Source organism: Schistocerca americana, chromosome 4, assembly GCF_021461395.2.
Source record: "Schistocerca americana isolate TAMUIC-IGC-003095 chromosome 4, iqSchAmer2.1, whole genome shotgun sequence".
Classification (NCBI taxonomy): domain Eukaryota; kingdom Metazoa; phylum Arthropoda; class Insecta; order Orthoptera; family Acrididae; genus Schistocerca; species Schistocerca americana.
In genome coordinates this window covers 836,671,503-836,686,847 of record NC_060122.1, presented here as the reverse complement: position 1 = coordinate 836,686,847, position 15,345 = coordinate 836,671,503, and the positions used below count along the sequence as shown (strand labels likewise).

Here is a 15,345-nt window from a genome sequence, read left to right as displayed (position 1 = left end):
TGCATTCTTGACTAACGTCTACTCACCACGTCCAATCACAAAGCGGACAAAAGTGCACGATCGTTAAAGCGTTAAAGCAAACGTGATTTGCATCCTCCATTCTTATGCGACTGGCGGAAAATGTGAATGGACCACTCGTTTTACGTGTAGCGTTTTTTTTTTCCTCCCTTCAGTGTACTTGAGACACTAGCAGTGAGGCACAGGAAATATTTTATCGGTTCTGTAACGAGAGCAACAGAACCTGCAGGAAAGTAATTCGAAGTTCGGTGGATAGCACGGGTGACGAGTGAATACCTGACGTCGCACACGTTCGTGCCCTCCGGAGAGCGAGCTCGCTGTCCGCAAAGTAGCCCAGCCGAGTTCCGGGGCCGCCGAACGCTGCTCGTCACTCCATTTTGTTTCTTGTCGGCCGGCCTCGCACACTGGAGCAGTTTCTATAGAGGCGCTGACGAGGAATTCGCCTGGACCGCCTCGTGTGCTGCGCCTGTCCGCTGGCAGTCTCGTGTTTTTTTCCCCTGATCTCTCAAGAAACCGGCGAAATCGGACACACACCTTCGCCGACAAGCACAAGTATTGCGAGCTAACAAAAACGAACCGTCCACAGACTCGTCTGTCGTCGTAGCAGTCCCGTCGTAATTTCCTCGTCCCATTTCGAGGTCACAGTCGCCAGCAGGTAAACGGTTTGTACGATAACGACGTCCGACAGTGGCCAGGGAACGCGTGGTGACAGCTCGGCTCGCAGAGCGCAGCACAGCAGGAGTCGCCGCGCCGCCAGCTTCCTAGCCTAGGGAGCCGGCCAGGGAGCGCGCGCCGCCGCTGCCTTACCGCTGCGGCACGTGCACGACACGGGGTATACTGCGATCTGACGTAGTCACCAGCTAGCGTTTACGGTCTGAAGTGCTACGCCTGCATCTGCATGACCACTCTGCATACCACACATGTGCGTGGCAGACCGTTCTTCGACCATCGGTCTCGCGGCTCAGGGAAGGACGGGGAAGGAAGTCGGCCGTGCCCTTTCAAAAGAACCGTGCCGGCATTTGCCTCGAGCGTTATAGGGAAATCACGGAAAACCTTAATCAGGATGGCCGGATGCGGGATTGAACCGTCGTCCTCCCGAATGCGAGTCCAGTGTGCTAACCACTGCGCAACCTCGCTCGGTTTCTCAATAGCGTTTCCCGAAAAGAACGCTGCCTGCCCTGCAGGGACTCCGAACTGAATTCCTGAAGCACCTGCGTAACACTTACTTGTTGCTCGAATCTAGCGGTAACATATCCAGCAGCCCGCCTCTAAAATGCTTCGATGTCTTCCTTCAGTCAGACCTGGTCCTAAGTGCGGTCTCCTTTACAGATGCACCACTCTTTCCTAAAATTCTCCCAATAAACCGATGTCGACCATTCGCCTTCGCTACCACAGTTCTCACATGCTCCTTCCACCTCATATCGCTTGCAACGTTACGTCCAGATATTTAAATGACATGACTGTCTCAAGCTGGACACTAGTTATACTGTATCCGAACATTGCAGGTTTGTCCTTCCTACTCATCCGCATTAACTTACATTTTTGGACATTTATGGCTAGCTGCCATTCATCACACCAATTGCAAGTTTTGTGTAAGTTATCTTCGTACAGTCAGCCAGCTTCCACGCCTTACCCTACACCACCATCATCAGCAAACAACCGCAGATTGCTGCCCAGTCTGTCAGTCAAATCATTTATGTATACAGATGACAACAACAGCGGAGCTATCGCACTTCCCCGGGGCACACCTGACGATACCCAAGTGTCTGATGAACATGAGGACTACATACTGGGATCTATTATTTAAGAACGAGCCACACACACATCTCTGAACTTATTCCATATGCTCGTACCTTCGTTAACAGCTTGCAATGGAGCAACATGTCAAATGCTTTAGGGAAATCTTGAAATATGGAATCTGCCTGTTGCCCTTCATCCACAGTTCTCAGCATATCATGAGAAAAAAAGGCAAGCTGAGTTTCGCACTAGGCTGCCTTCAGACTCTACCAATCCACTCTCTGAGAGCGTGTACGAATAATGGACACTTAAATCTTTCTTTACGAGCTCTGATTTCTCTTATTTTATTGTGATAATCGTTTGTCTCTATGTAGTTTGGCGCCAACGAAATATTTTTACGTTCAGAGGAGGAAGTTGGTGGTTGGAATTTCGCGAAAAGATCTGCCCGCAACGAAAAAAGCCTTTGTTTTAATAACTGTCACCCCAGTTCGCTTATCATATCCGTGACACATACTCCCCTATTTCGCGATAAAACGAGTTGCCCTTATTTGGACTTTTTCTATGGCCAGCCGTATCTCGCAAGGATCTCTTATAGCACAGCAATATTATAGCGGAGTAAGGACAAGCGTAATGTACGCCTGTTGGATATTCTAAATGTAATGCCAACTAACTTGTTAACGAAATTTTTATCCACTGATTCCTTTCTCACACACGCTCTAAACATGTAAGCTACGCAAGACATTTTCGGTGAAGTTTGTAAAGTAGAATCCAAGTTACCATCCAGAACTAGATTCTCCGCGTTTTCCCTAGGTAACCAGTCCAGGGGAGGGCCTCCTGATAGAGCCTCGGCCGGATTTCTGCCACATTTTTGTCCAATTCGAGTCTGTTACCGTTTAATGCGGAGCCACCAAGTATTTCGAAACAGTCAGAAAGTTTCGTCGATAAGGGGCAGTATAAATTAAACTGCGCGTGCTACGCCAGTACATTAAGACCTCTTTGCGCAGAGGCAGCTCTTCACCCACTGCACAGGCTTCGTCGTATCGTAATTAACAGCGGGAACTGACTTCGTTGGGAATATATGATAGCACAAGCAAGCGATAACGTCCCGTTAAACATTGGTCTGCAGACGAGCTTTTAGCGGGATAATTGTCAATGTCTGGTTACGAACCACTACTTATTTCCTTGTGAAATGTCGCCCTACTTAATACAACCGTATCCGCCTCTGTAACCGAGTGACCAGCGCGGCTGACTGCCATCCGAGAAAAACGGGTTCGATTCCCGGCACTGCCAAGGGTTTTCCTAGTGGGAGGACTGGTACGGCGTGCACTACGCCTCGTGAGGCTGCTCGACCGAATAGTAGCGGCACCAAGATCAAGAGACCTGACAGAGACCAGAAGAGAGCTGTGCTCACCATGTGCACCTCCGTACCGCTGCCGATGGCGCCATCGCTAGAGCACGACATGGCGATCTGTCGGGCTCGTCTAGGGTCAGAACACGGAACTTTACCTTTACGTAACACAAGGGAGTACCCGTGGTCTAGGGGTAGCGTCTTTGATTCATAATCAAAACGTCTTCGGTCCCGGGTTCGATCCCCGCCACTGCCTAAATTTTGATAAATAATCAGCATTGGCGGCCGAAGACTTCCGGCATAAGAAGTCAGCCTCATTCTGCCAACGGCCTTGTCAAAGAGGGCGGAGGAGCGGATAGAGGTTCAGGGCACTCTCTTGTCCTAGGGTTGGGAAATTGCCCCTAAAGGCGGAAGAATCAGCAATGATCAACGACATGAGGATGCAGAAGGCAATGGAAACCACTGCATTAAAGACACGTAACGTGTATCCACAAGACATGTGGCCTGTAATTGAAGAAGTGTCATGATGATCTCTCCATTGGCAAAAGATTCCGGAATAGTCCCCCATTCGGATCTCCGGGAGGGGACTGCCAAGGGGGAGGTTACCATGAGAAAAAGATTGAATAATCTACGAAAGGATAACGTTCTACGAGTCGGGGCGTGGAATGTCTGAAGCTTGAACGTGGTAGGGAAACTAGAAAATCTGAAAAGAGAAATGCAAAGGCTCAATCTAGATATAGTAGGGATCAGTGAAGTGAAGTGGAAGGAAGACAAGGATTTCTGGTCAGATGAGTATCGGGTAATGTCAACAGCAGCAGAAAATGGTATAACAGGTGTAGGATTCGTTATGAATAGGGAGGTAGGGCAGAGGGTGTGTTGCTGTGAACAGTTCAGTGACCGGGTTGTCCTAATCAGAATCGACAGCAGACCAACACCGACAACGATAGTTCAGGTATACATGCCGACGTCGCAAGCTGAAGATGAACAGATAGAGAAAGTGTATGAGGATATTGAAAGGGTAACGCAGTATGTAAAGGGGGATGAAAATCTAATAGTCATGGGCGACTGGAATGCAGTTGTAGGGAAAGGAGTAGAAGAAAAGGTTACAGGAGAATGTGGGCTTGGGACAAGGAATGAAAGAGGAGAAAGACTAATTGAGTTCTGTAACAAGTTTCAGCTAGTAATAGCGAATACCCTGTTCAAGAATCACAAGAGGAGGAGGTATACTTGGAAAGGGCCGGGAGATACGGGAAGATTTCAATTAGATTACATCATGGTCAGACAGAGATTCCGAAATCAGACACTGGATTGTAAGGCGTAGCCAGGAGCAGATATAGACTCAGATCACAATATAGTAGTGATGAAGAGTAGGCTGAAGTTCAAGACTTTAGTCAGGAAGAATCAATACGCAAAGAAGCGGGATACGGAAGTACTAAGGAATGACGAGATACGTTTGAAGTTCTCTAACGCTATAGATACAGCAATAAGGAATAGCGCAGTAGGCAGTACAGTTGGAGAGGAATGGACATCTCTAAAAAGGGCCATCACAGAAGTGGGGAAGGAAAACATAGGTACAAAGAAGGTAGCTGCGAAGAAACCATGGGTAACAGAAGAAATACTTCACTTGATTGATGAAAGGAGGAAGTACAAACATGTTCCGGGAAAATCAGGAATACAGAAGTACAAGTCGCTGAGGAATGAAATAAATAGGAAGCGCAGGGAAACTAAGAAGAAATGGCTGCAGGAAAAATGTGAAGACATCGAAAACGATATGATTGTCGGAAGGACAGACTCAGCATACAGGAAAGTCAAAACAACCTTTAGTGACATTAAAAGCAACGGTGGTATCATTAATAATGCAACGGAAATTCCACTGTTAAATGCAGAGGAGAGAGCAGATAGGTGGAAAGAATACATTGAAAGCCTCTATGAGGGTGAAGATTTGTCTGATGTGATAGAAGAAGAAACAGGAGTCGATTTAGAAGAGATAGGGGACCCAGTATTAGAATCGGAATTTAAAAGAGCTTTGGAGGACTTACGGTCAAATAAGGCAGAAGGGATAGATAACATTCCATCAGAATTTCTAAAATCATTTGGGGAAGTGGCAACAGAACGACTATTCACGTTGGTGTGTAGAATATATGAGTCTGGCGACATACCATCTGACTTTCGGAAAAGCATCATCCACACAATTCCGAAGACGGCAAGAGCTGACAAGTGCGAGAATTATCGCACAATCAGCTTAACAGCTCATGCATCGAAGCTGCTTACAAGAATAATATACAGAAGAATGGAAAAGAAAATTGAGAATGCGCTAGGTGACGATCAGTTTGGCTTTAGGAAAAGTAAAGGGACGAGAGAGGCAATTCTGACGTTACGGCTAATAATGGAAGCAAGGCTAAAGAAAAATCAAGACACTTTCATAGGATTTGTCGACCTGGAAAAAGCGTTCGACAATATAAAATGGTGCAAGCTGTTCGAGATTCTGAAAAAAGTAGGGGTAAGCTGTAGGGAGAGACGGGTCATATACAATATGTACAACAACCAAGAGGGAATAATAAGAGTGGACGATCAAGTACGAAGTGCTCGTATTAAGAAGGGTGTAAGACAAGGCTGTAGCCTTTCGCCCCTACTCTTCAATCTGTACATCGAGGAAGCAATGATGGAAATAAAAGAAAGGTTCAGGAGTGGAATTAAAATACAAGGTGAAATGATATCAATGATACGATTCGCTGATGACATTGCTATCCTGAGTGAAAGTGAAGAAGAATTAAATGATCTGCTGAACGGAATGAACAATCTAATGAGTACACAGTATGGTTTGAGAGTAAATCGGAGAAAGACGAAGGTAATGAGAAGTAGTAGAAGTGAGAACAGCGAGAAACTTAACATCAGGATTGATGGTCACGAAGTCAATGAAGTTAAGGAATTCTGCTACCTAGGCAGTAAAATAACCAATGACGGACGGAGCAAGGAGGACATCAAAAGCAGACTCGCTATGGCAAAAAAGGCATTTCTGGCCAAGAGAAGTCTACTAATATCAAATACCGGCCTTAATTTGAGAAAGAAATTTCTGAGGATGTACGTTTGGAGTACAGAATCGTATGATAGTGAAACATGGACTCTGGGAAAACCGGAACAGAAGAGAATCGAAGCATTTGAGATGTGGTGCTATAGACGAATGTTGAAAATTGTGTGGACTGATAAGGTAAGGAATGAGGAGGTTCTACGCAGAATCGGAGAGGAAAGGAATATGTGGAAAACACTGATAAGGAGAAGGGACAGGATGATAGGACATCTGGTAAGACATGAGGGAATGACTTCCATGGTACTAGAGGGAGCTGTAGAGGGCAAAAACTGTAGAGGAAGACAGAGATTGGAATACGTCAAGCAAATAATTGAGGACGTAGGTTGCAAGTGCTACTCTGAGATGAAGAGGTTGGCACAGGAAAGGAATTCGTGGAGGGCCGCATCAAACCAGTCAGTAGACTGATGACCAAAAAACACAGGCGTATTTGAAATGCTTTTCGAAGAAATCCCACTCTAAATTCATCCTTGTTTCATGGTCGGGGGATGTTGTATAAGCATGATCGGGGAACTGGCACCTTATGCTGTCGATGATAGACCATGTCTGGCGCGCAAATTTGGCCCAAGATGGACTAGACGAGGAGGGTTCGTTGCCTTCTCTCCAAGATCACGTGACATCAAACCTATGGATGTTTCTACACGCCGTCATGTCAAGAGTGCACTCCATTCTCACCGAAGAACTGAAGACGCACATTGTATAGATTTGTGACATGATGCCGGGAATTCGAACTGCCTCGTATGGCATCCAAATGCGAAGATAACCCGTGCGACACCTACTTCAACAGTAAGGCCATCATTACACTATCATATTTCTATGTCAAAGCTGATATGTCAAACAATTATGTCAAAGAAATTTGATCGTGTAATAGGGAACTTTGTCAAATCTCGCCTGTCGTCAAACAAATATGATCAAATCTAGAGCCTCGCCGTAGGCTTGATCACAAAAGTCGTTCGTCTTCTGTTGGATACAATGTGAAATGTAACCGCTTGGAGCGCTGGCGTCACTGTACTCTGTAGTATGTTTGTAAACATGGCTTCAGAATTGGTGAGTTCCTTCGAATCCTTTTTTTTTTTTTTCTTCTTTTAATAAACTTGCTTCGACTAGGGTTGGGGTTGGGGGGGGGGGGGGGGTTTGAGCAAGGGGCACAGTGCATGCTATTAACTGTGTGTTGCATATAACAACTACAGCCATCCACCTCTACGTTTGGAAACATGCAGGCAGCTTTTCAGCAAGCCGGAATAGAGAATGTGGCCACAGTCTAAAATAAAAAAAATCCTTCTTAGTTTTCCATTCTATTTTATCTATCTATGAACTCTGGATGCCACAAGTTCAAAAGCGCTTCATCTGTTTCGTACTTTCAGAGTATTTAGTAATCAAAACTGTACGAAAAAACATACTAGAGATGTGTAGCAGGGTACAGGACGTACATCAGTACTATTCTCGATAAAAGTAATTCAAAATTAATGATTTTTTAACCCTACATTATTAGATTCTCGGAAAAAATTCCGATTACAGCAGAGTATAAGACAGAGCATTTGGTACATAATTTAGTATGTAAGATGGCGTTGGAGGTCTAATAATTATAATTAATTAATGCGTAAGTTACAAATTGTCACTCCCTTTGAATAAAATGGGGAGTAGTAGCATTTCTCCACTTTTGTGTTCTGGGGCTAAGCAAATTCTTTCGACTATTTGCGGTCGATGCGTTGTTACGCGTGAAAGGAAGAGCTGCCTGTGCAGTTCACTGCCACCGCTGAGGTAGTGGCAGGAGAGCAGACAGACACCGAGTAACAACCGAGTATATTGTAGTCTTCAAACCAAAAACAGAAATGTATAAAATGCATCTGTGACCATCGGCCGCTTTTATTTCAAACCCGAATAGTGAAAGGTTTCAGTCATGGGCCATCTTCACGGATAGGGATTAAAATGGTTTAAGGCCCCAACGTTACATTTGTCATTACTTAGGAAATACAGTGTAGAGCATGTCACGAATATCAATATGCGACACAGGAGTTTTAGGAGCAAACATACTGATAACAAGTGTACACAGGCCAGTGCTTCTCTTCAGCACTGCTCTATGTACCCTTGGTATTGGCATGTTTGTTCCTAAAACTCCTGATTCTGTATATTCATATTCATGACATTCGCTACGCAGTATTTAAGTAATGACAAATGTAACACTGCGGCTTAAACCATCTGTGAATATGGTTCATGACTGAAACAGGTCGATTTTTGGGTTTGAAATAAAAGCGGCTCATTGTTACACATGCATTTTATACATAACTTGACCGCTGTTGATAGTCGCCTTCCAAAAATGTTCAAAAACAGAAAAAGAACCACCAACTTTGTTGCAGAAAGTGGAGTTGAAAAAGCAAAATTAATATAGCAAACGCGAAAAAATTACGTCAACAGGAGCTTCCAACCACAGCAAGGTAATTACTTACATAGTTCTGATCAGCCTGATTTGTGTACCAGGACGGTTGGTTGTACGGCTTGTGGTGGGGTTTCGTGTGAAGTGATTTACAGAAAGAATGCATAAACCGGCTAGACTGATCAGATTACATACTAGTTGTTGTGACTTGGCAAGACAGCCAAGTCACAATGAGAGGAAGCCGAAAGGCACGCGTTAAGCTCACGCAGATTGGCGTGAGGTCTGGAACAGTTAAGGGAATTAATAATAGCAAATAAAGTACGTAGTTGATGTAATACTTAACTTTAATCCACAATTGTAGAACATCTCTCTTGACGGTACATGTTATAACCACAATATAAAATAATATCAAAAGCTATGGCGCCTTGCTAGGTCGTAGCAAATGACGTAGCTGAAGGCTATGCTAACTATCGTCTCGGGAAATGAGAGCGTAGTTGTCAGTGATCCATCTCTGGCAAAGTCGGCTGTACAACTGGGGCGAGTGCTAGGAAGTCTCTCTAGACCTGCCGTGTGGTGGCGCTCGGTCTGCAATCACTGACAGTGGCGACACGCGGGTCCGACGTATACTAATGGACCGCGGCCGATTTAAAGGCTACCACCTAGCAAGTGTGGTGTCTGGCGGTGACAACACACTAGTCACAGATTTTCATATCATAAAAGACTACAACGTACTGAGATGTGGTTGCAGACCCGCAGCGTGTAATAATTGTGTTCCTGGCGGTCACCGCCTCATTAGTAAACTCACGTTCTGTTCCGCATTGTCTGCTGCTACATTTCTGGCCGCCACAGCGACGAGCGGCCGTTGCGACGCGCGCGGCGACTCCTCCGCCGGCGCGGCGGGCGAGCCGGCCGTGTTTGGCCTTGTGCAGAGCGCCAGCCGCTGCCGGCGGACGTTACCGCACTCACTTTTCCGAGGGCTTTCCCTTTCCACTCTCGTCGCGTTCGGCGGCGAGGAAAAGTCGGCGGCAGGCGGCGGCGAGCCCCACCAGAGCTGGCGACTGGGACAGCCGCGTCACGTGCGCCGAAATTACGCAGGCTACCGTAGGTACGCACTTGCCGATAAGCCGGCTCATCAAACTTGGACCTCTTTTACCCGAGGATGCCAAAGCCCGCTACGCATACATCTGATACATTTATTAATATGCTTTAATGTCAAGACGTACAACCTGTGCAATGCTGAAGATTCGTTTTTCTTTTTCTGCTTGATGGACTGTAAGAACGGCTCTGAACATCGATATCGAAATTCATTGCAAAGGGGCATAGCCTAGACGAGACGCTAAACTTGACCGACTTTGTTCTCTATTCTTTAACATACTACGTAGTTTCGTGTTCATTTTTCATTGCATTTTTTCTGGTTTTCCTTCTGCCCGAAAACCTGATACTTGAAGGCTTCGGCCTTTACCTGTCTTCGAAAACTAATTTAGAAACACCGCGGAATTTTACTTGTAAATTTGAGACGTGCTACAATCAGTAATACTTCTCCGAAATCTAGTCTCCATAGACGGGATCAAAGTACTTGCTACACATTAGCGACGGTATCGCCATTTCAGAACACCCACGGTATAAAATAGCGTTCTTAAATACATACTTAACTAGGGACTATGTTATTAAACGTCTAGATGAAGTGATATAATGATATTTAGCTATGATATTGAAGACTGATATCCTGTTACATTAGATCTACTCCCTTGACAGGTTGTTAATTAAAAAAGTATCGATGAATTCTGTTTTAACTTCTAGAAGCTTTCTACAGCCATCTACGAGTACATCGCCCTGTATCAGATATTAACTTTTACACGCTACCTGCTACGTTGTCAGTTACGTTTTCTTTATTTTCTATTACAAAAAGACATAATGACAATACTGCGGTGAAGAGTATCACACGGGTATGCCGAAGACATAGCGCTCTGAACAGCGAGAAACGGCGCTTGAGGCGAGAGACGAGAGTACAGAGAAGGGCGTCGACGTACCTGCGGCGCGGTGAATCCTACCGGAGACACTGCAGAGCATTGAGCAATGAGCTGGCGGCGGCGAGACCCGTGAGCGGACCGTTAGCTGGCCGGCCGCTGTGACCCCACCCCGGCAGCGGCAGCAGCGCGGACGCCCGGACACCGCCAAACCCCATTTCGAGGCGGCGGGCGACTCGCCGCCGCCGCCGTAAACACGCGCACGCCACACTCCGTTGCCGCGCATTCCACAACATTCACTCAGTCACCTCCCTCCAGCGGACAGTGTGGAATGTCGTATCGTCTCGTCACCTGAAGAGGTCAAGGACAGGCAGGGCACCCTCCTCAAGACACGCGCTAACCGAAGTGCAATATAAATCCTTCATGTGGCATCATTTGCAGTCTTTAGAGTGAATCGCTTCTGCTCCTGTGACAAACTCGTTCAGAATATTCCTGTATATCGTCATACACAAATTTACCCCTTCATTACGAGCAGAAAGATTACGGGATCGATACGGAACCATAGAACAAAACGGATGAATCGTTAGGGTAGAATGGAACATACTCCAAGGAGTCATATTCATATACCCAACAAGACGGATATCACTGCACGCCATGGATAACAGGAATAAATCAAAGCAAATAGACGTACGAGATGAAATAACGATTAAGATTTTACCTCGTGCTAAGAGCACTTATTAAACTCGATGGATACAGGCAGATTTGACTTAGTTCACTGTCCTTATTTGTTACTGTAACGACATTACTAGTATTATGCTACAGATTTTATAGCGAAGTCTCTGTGAGCCTCTGTTGGAGAGCCGATACTGGGCAATGATGAGTAGAACAGTCCCCAGTCAGATGTTCAAAATGGTTCAAATGGTTCTGAGCACTAGGGGAGACATCTGAGACATCTGAGGTCATCAGTCCCCGTGAACTTAGAACTACTTAAACCTAACTAACCTAAGGACATCACACACATCCATGCCCGAGGCAGGATTCGAACCTGCGATCGTAGCGGTCGCACGGTTCCAGAGTGAAGCGCATAGAACCGCTCGGCCACATCGGCCGGCTCAGATGTTCGCTTCCTGAACGTTCGCCCCGTCCTTTTTAGGATAAAAGTGTGCTAAACACGTCAAGTACCGTGTAGAAAGGGGCCGAGCCTCACGACAACAATAATGTAAGAATGTGCACAATTCTGTTGCGATCAAACACTACCGTGAGTTTGTAACGGTGTTTTATTGTGAACATTTGTACCTATCATACATTATACAATGGAAAATGTGATTTATCGAACATCATCACAATACCCTACGTATTAACTGAACAAGTGTGTATAAATTACGGGTTATACTGGTGCAATTGTTTCTACGTTACGTACGAAGAAAAGAAGGCTTGAGCCTGAAATTCGAAGCGAACGAGTCATCTGACGTCGTTATGCGTGCTCAACTTACCGTGGAAAGCAGCATGAGCAACCATCTCCTCGTGCCCGACCAAAGCACTCAAGAAACTGCAATCGTATCTGGGAATAATGGGCTCCACTCCTTATCCGACCATCCTGATCAGACTATACTGGACTTTGGTAATTCACTTCAGCCGAAAGCCGGAACTGTTCAAAATGGCTGTGAGCACTATGGGACTTAACATCTGTGGTCATCAGTCCCCTAGAACATAGAACTTCTTAAACCTAACTAACCTAAGGACATCACACACATCGATGCCCGAGGCAGGATTCGAACCTGCGACCTTAGCGGGCACGCGGTTCCAGCCTGAAGCGCCTAGAACCGCTCGGCCACACCGACCGCCGCCAGAACTGTCCGCTTCACACGGCCATCGCTGATTTCCTGCGCCCTTCGCGGTTTGTGTTCCGTTTCTGGTCACCTGGGCGTCGACAGGACGTTAAGCTCCAGCGTTTCTTCTTCAGCCGGGAATACACGGTGAATAGAGTACCACATCTCGTTATTGTGTAGTACAGCTGCTGTGTGGACTAATCAGTGAGCAAGCGCGCTCACTGCCTTATTCACGATCAAAACGCAGCACTTAACAGCAGTCCTGCTGCTGTAACAGAGGGAGGCGAGACAAGACAAAATACGAATCAACTTTCCGGAGTAATGATTCTTCACCTGGTACACAAAGCAATGGAAGCGTCGATTGTTTCTGCACTGCTTAGACAAATGACGGACTGATCAGCCAACTAATTTCAGGAAACACTAAACAGCTAAAATACGAAGATAACGTCTGGCAATTTACAGATAGTGTAAGCGCCATTTCTGGCAAAGGAAGCCATCCTACCAAAGAATTACGCTAATTCGTAAGCCCAGGTGGTATAATCGCTGAAGCAAATAAAATAGTGAGGTCGTAGCGCTTTGTGATCGCTCTCGGAGTTGTTCGCCCACTCACAGAATTGATCCACTTGACAAGACTACTTCCCCTACTTGAACGAGCACAGAAAGTTGGGCCTCCAAACGTACCGCATACACTCGTGCCAGCTGTAAATCGCGATTCGTGTGGCTGGTGGGTCCATGAACCTAGTTCACTGGCTCGCTCCTCAATTAGCTATCGAAGTGGAGGTGGCGGTAACACGCGAACAGAGGGCGGTTCAGCTTTCTGTCTGAACAGGTGCAGTTCAGTTACAACTGTGTTGCCTTATTTTGGTTAACAGTAGGTCTCTGCGGTTGCGACCTTACTGGGCGCATTGCAGTAGTGGCCTTGAAGGTCGGCTGAATTCACGGTATGGGGGGGGGGGGTTCCGGAAGACTCCGGCTACGCGCCTTCCTTTGCAACAATTTCGGGGGAACAGCGTCGCCACATAAGAACAGTGATGCAGTGGCTCCAGCGAAGCTCACAGAGGTAGCAGCGCGGGACGAGACTGTACGAGATCTGTGAGGCGCGGCTGGCTGACCGTGTACTTGTACGCTGGTCAGTCGAGTTGTCGGTTCAGTTTCTCCGCAGGACATCTCGACGGCCGACCCAGCCGTCCACTTCCGGGTGTGGCGAGCCCGCTGGCTGGAGTCCAGCCACGGTGTGGGCTGCTGTTGCTGTCACGGCGCTGTTTACAGCCGAGTTCGACTTTTCATTTTCTTTTTCCCGTTTGCAGCCCGCACTGTCATTTCGTGAAACGCACATTCTCTCGCCGTTTTCCAGTTGGGCTGGATGATGTGACCGGTGAGATCTTAATAAATTGAGAGCCAGATACCAAGCCTCACTTAAATTGAAATCTCCCTCCTGGTTGAATACCCGAGAGCACACCGTACACTGTCTGAATACTTGTCGCGTGTCATGGGTCCAGTGGAGGGCATACTGATGATTATTGAAAGGAAAATCAAAATTCGATTCTATATGTAATCGTAAAAAGTAGTCCAAGTTCGTATGTGCGTACGTGCGATGTACTCTACTTTTATTCCGTCCGAACAAGCTTCGGAAGGCACAACGGTGCCGATCGACCGCCGCGTCATCCTCAGCCTATAGGCGTCACCGGAGGGGGATATGGAAGAGCGTGTGGCCAGCACACCGCTTTCCCGGCTGTCGTCAGCTTTCGTGAGTGGAGCCGCTACTTCCCACTCGAGTGCCGGCCGGGGTGGCCGAGCGGTTCTAGGCGCTACAGTCTGGAACCGCGCGGCCATTACGGTCGCAGGTTCGAATCCCGCCTCGGGCATGGATGTGTGTGATGTCCTTAGGTTAGTTAGGTTTAAGTAGTTCTAAGTCTAGGGGACTGATGACCTCAGAAGTTAAGTCCCATACTGCCCACAGCCATTTGAACCATTTTTTCCCACTCGAGTAGTTCAGTTGGCCTCACGGGCCGAGTGAACCCGGTTGCCAACACCGCAGTTGAACTGATGGGAACGAGTGTTGCCACTACAGCAACGCCGATGGTGATATACTCCGGTACTGTTGTGAAAGTGGATGGTTCTTTTGAGAATTCCTTACCTTTACGCTTAAGTGCGCACCTAGTTTCTACTTTCATTCGTGTAGAAGCACTCTTGTGAAATCGGATGCCTTTCGGAAACACCGCGTATTTCGTGTCAGTGCAACACCATTCCGCAACGAGCAACTGCCGCCTTCGTTGACGTTGCCGTCTACTCCGCCGTGTACAGCCTACCTCTGGAAGCGCTGTGTGCTGTAGCGACTGGAGCGGTCCGAGGCGAGTACGGCGCCCCCGGATGGCTAGCAGTTGCGCCCCGGCGCTCTGTGCTGGAGCTCGGTCGACTCGCAAAGGCGGCCAGAGAACGCAGCCGCGCCGAAAGAAAGCAAGAGGCGGCGCCCGTGCGGAAGTGGAGCGCGCGGGGCAGCGGCAGCGGCAGCGGCCGGCGGCGGGCAGCGGCGGTGCGGTACAGTTAGCTGGCCGGGCGGCCGCCGACGCCGCCGTCGCCCGTTTGCCCTTGACCGGCTTCAGAGTTCACACGCGCCCTGGCAACACTGTAGGTCAGTTAGCTTCCGCGTTCTGCCGCGCCGGGCCGCGCCGCGCCGCGAGAGTGACGGACTGCAGTGAGAGTCTTGCTTCACTGACCAACCGACCGAGCGCCGCGGCCGCCCGCAGGCGTCGAACCCCGGCCCGGCCGCCGCCGCCGCCGCCGCCGCCGCCGCGCCTCCCGCTAATTAAGCTTCACAGACACCGCTCTGCACCCTAACAAGCTCTTTTCACACTCGATTCAGCACTGTGTGCCTTAAAAACTACAGGGCACATGAAAAGTAATGTGAACACCTGTACTTACGTGGGAATGGTTTATTAATAAGGTGTTGCACCCCCATTTGCCCGAAATACAGCTGCGATTCCTCT

At 47.6% G+C, this 15,345-nt stretch overlaps 1 protein-coding gene across 1 annotated transcript in view; it reads right to left on the bottom strand.

Annotated features, from left to right (window-relative positions):
- Positions 1-14,774, bottom strand: part of LOC124613009 (cholesterol 7-desaturase nvd) — a 187,516-nt gene extending 172,742 nt beyond the window's left edge. The window contains exon 1 of the mRNA XM_047141563.1: positions 14,668-14,774. The gene's annotated coding sequence lies outside the window, so the exon portion shown is untranslated. The remainder of the gene's footprint in view (positions 1-14,667) is intronic.
- Positions 14,775-15,345: the final 571 nt, after the last annotated feature.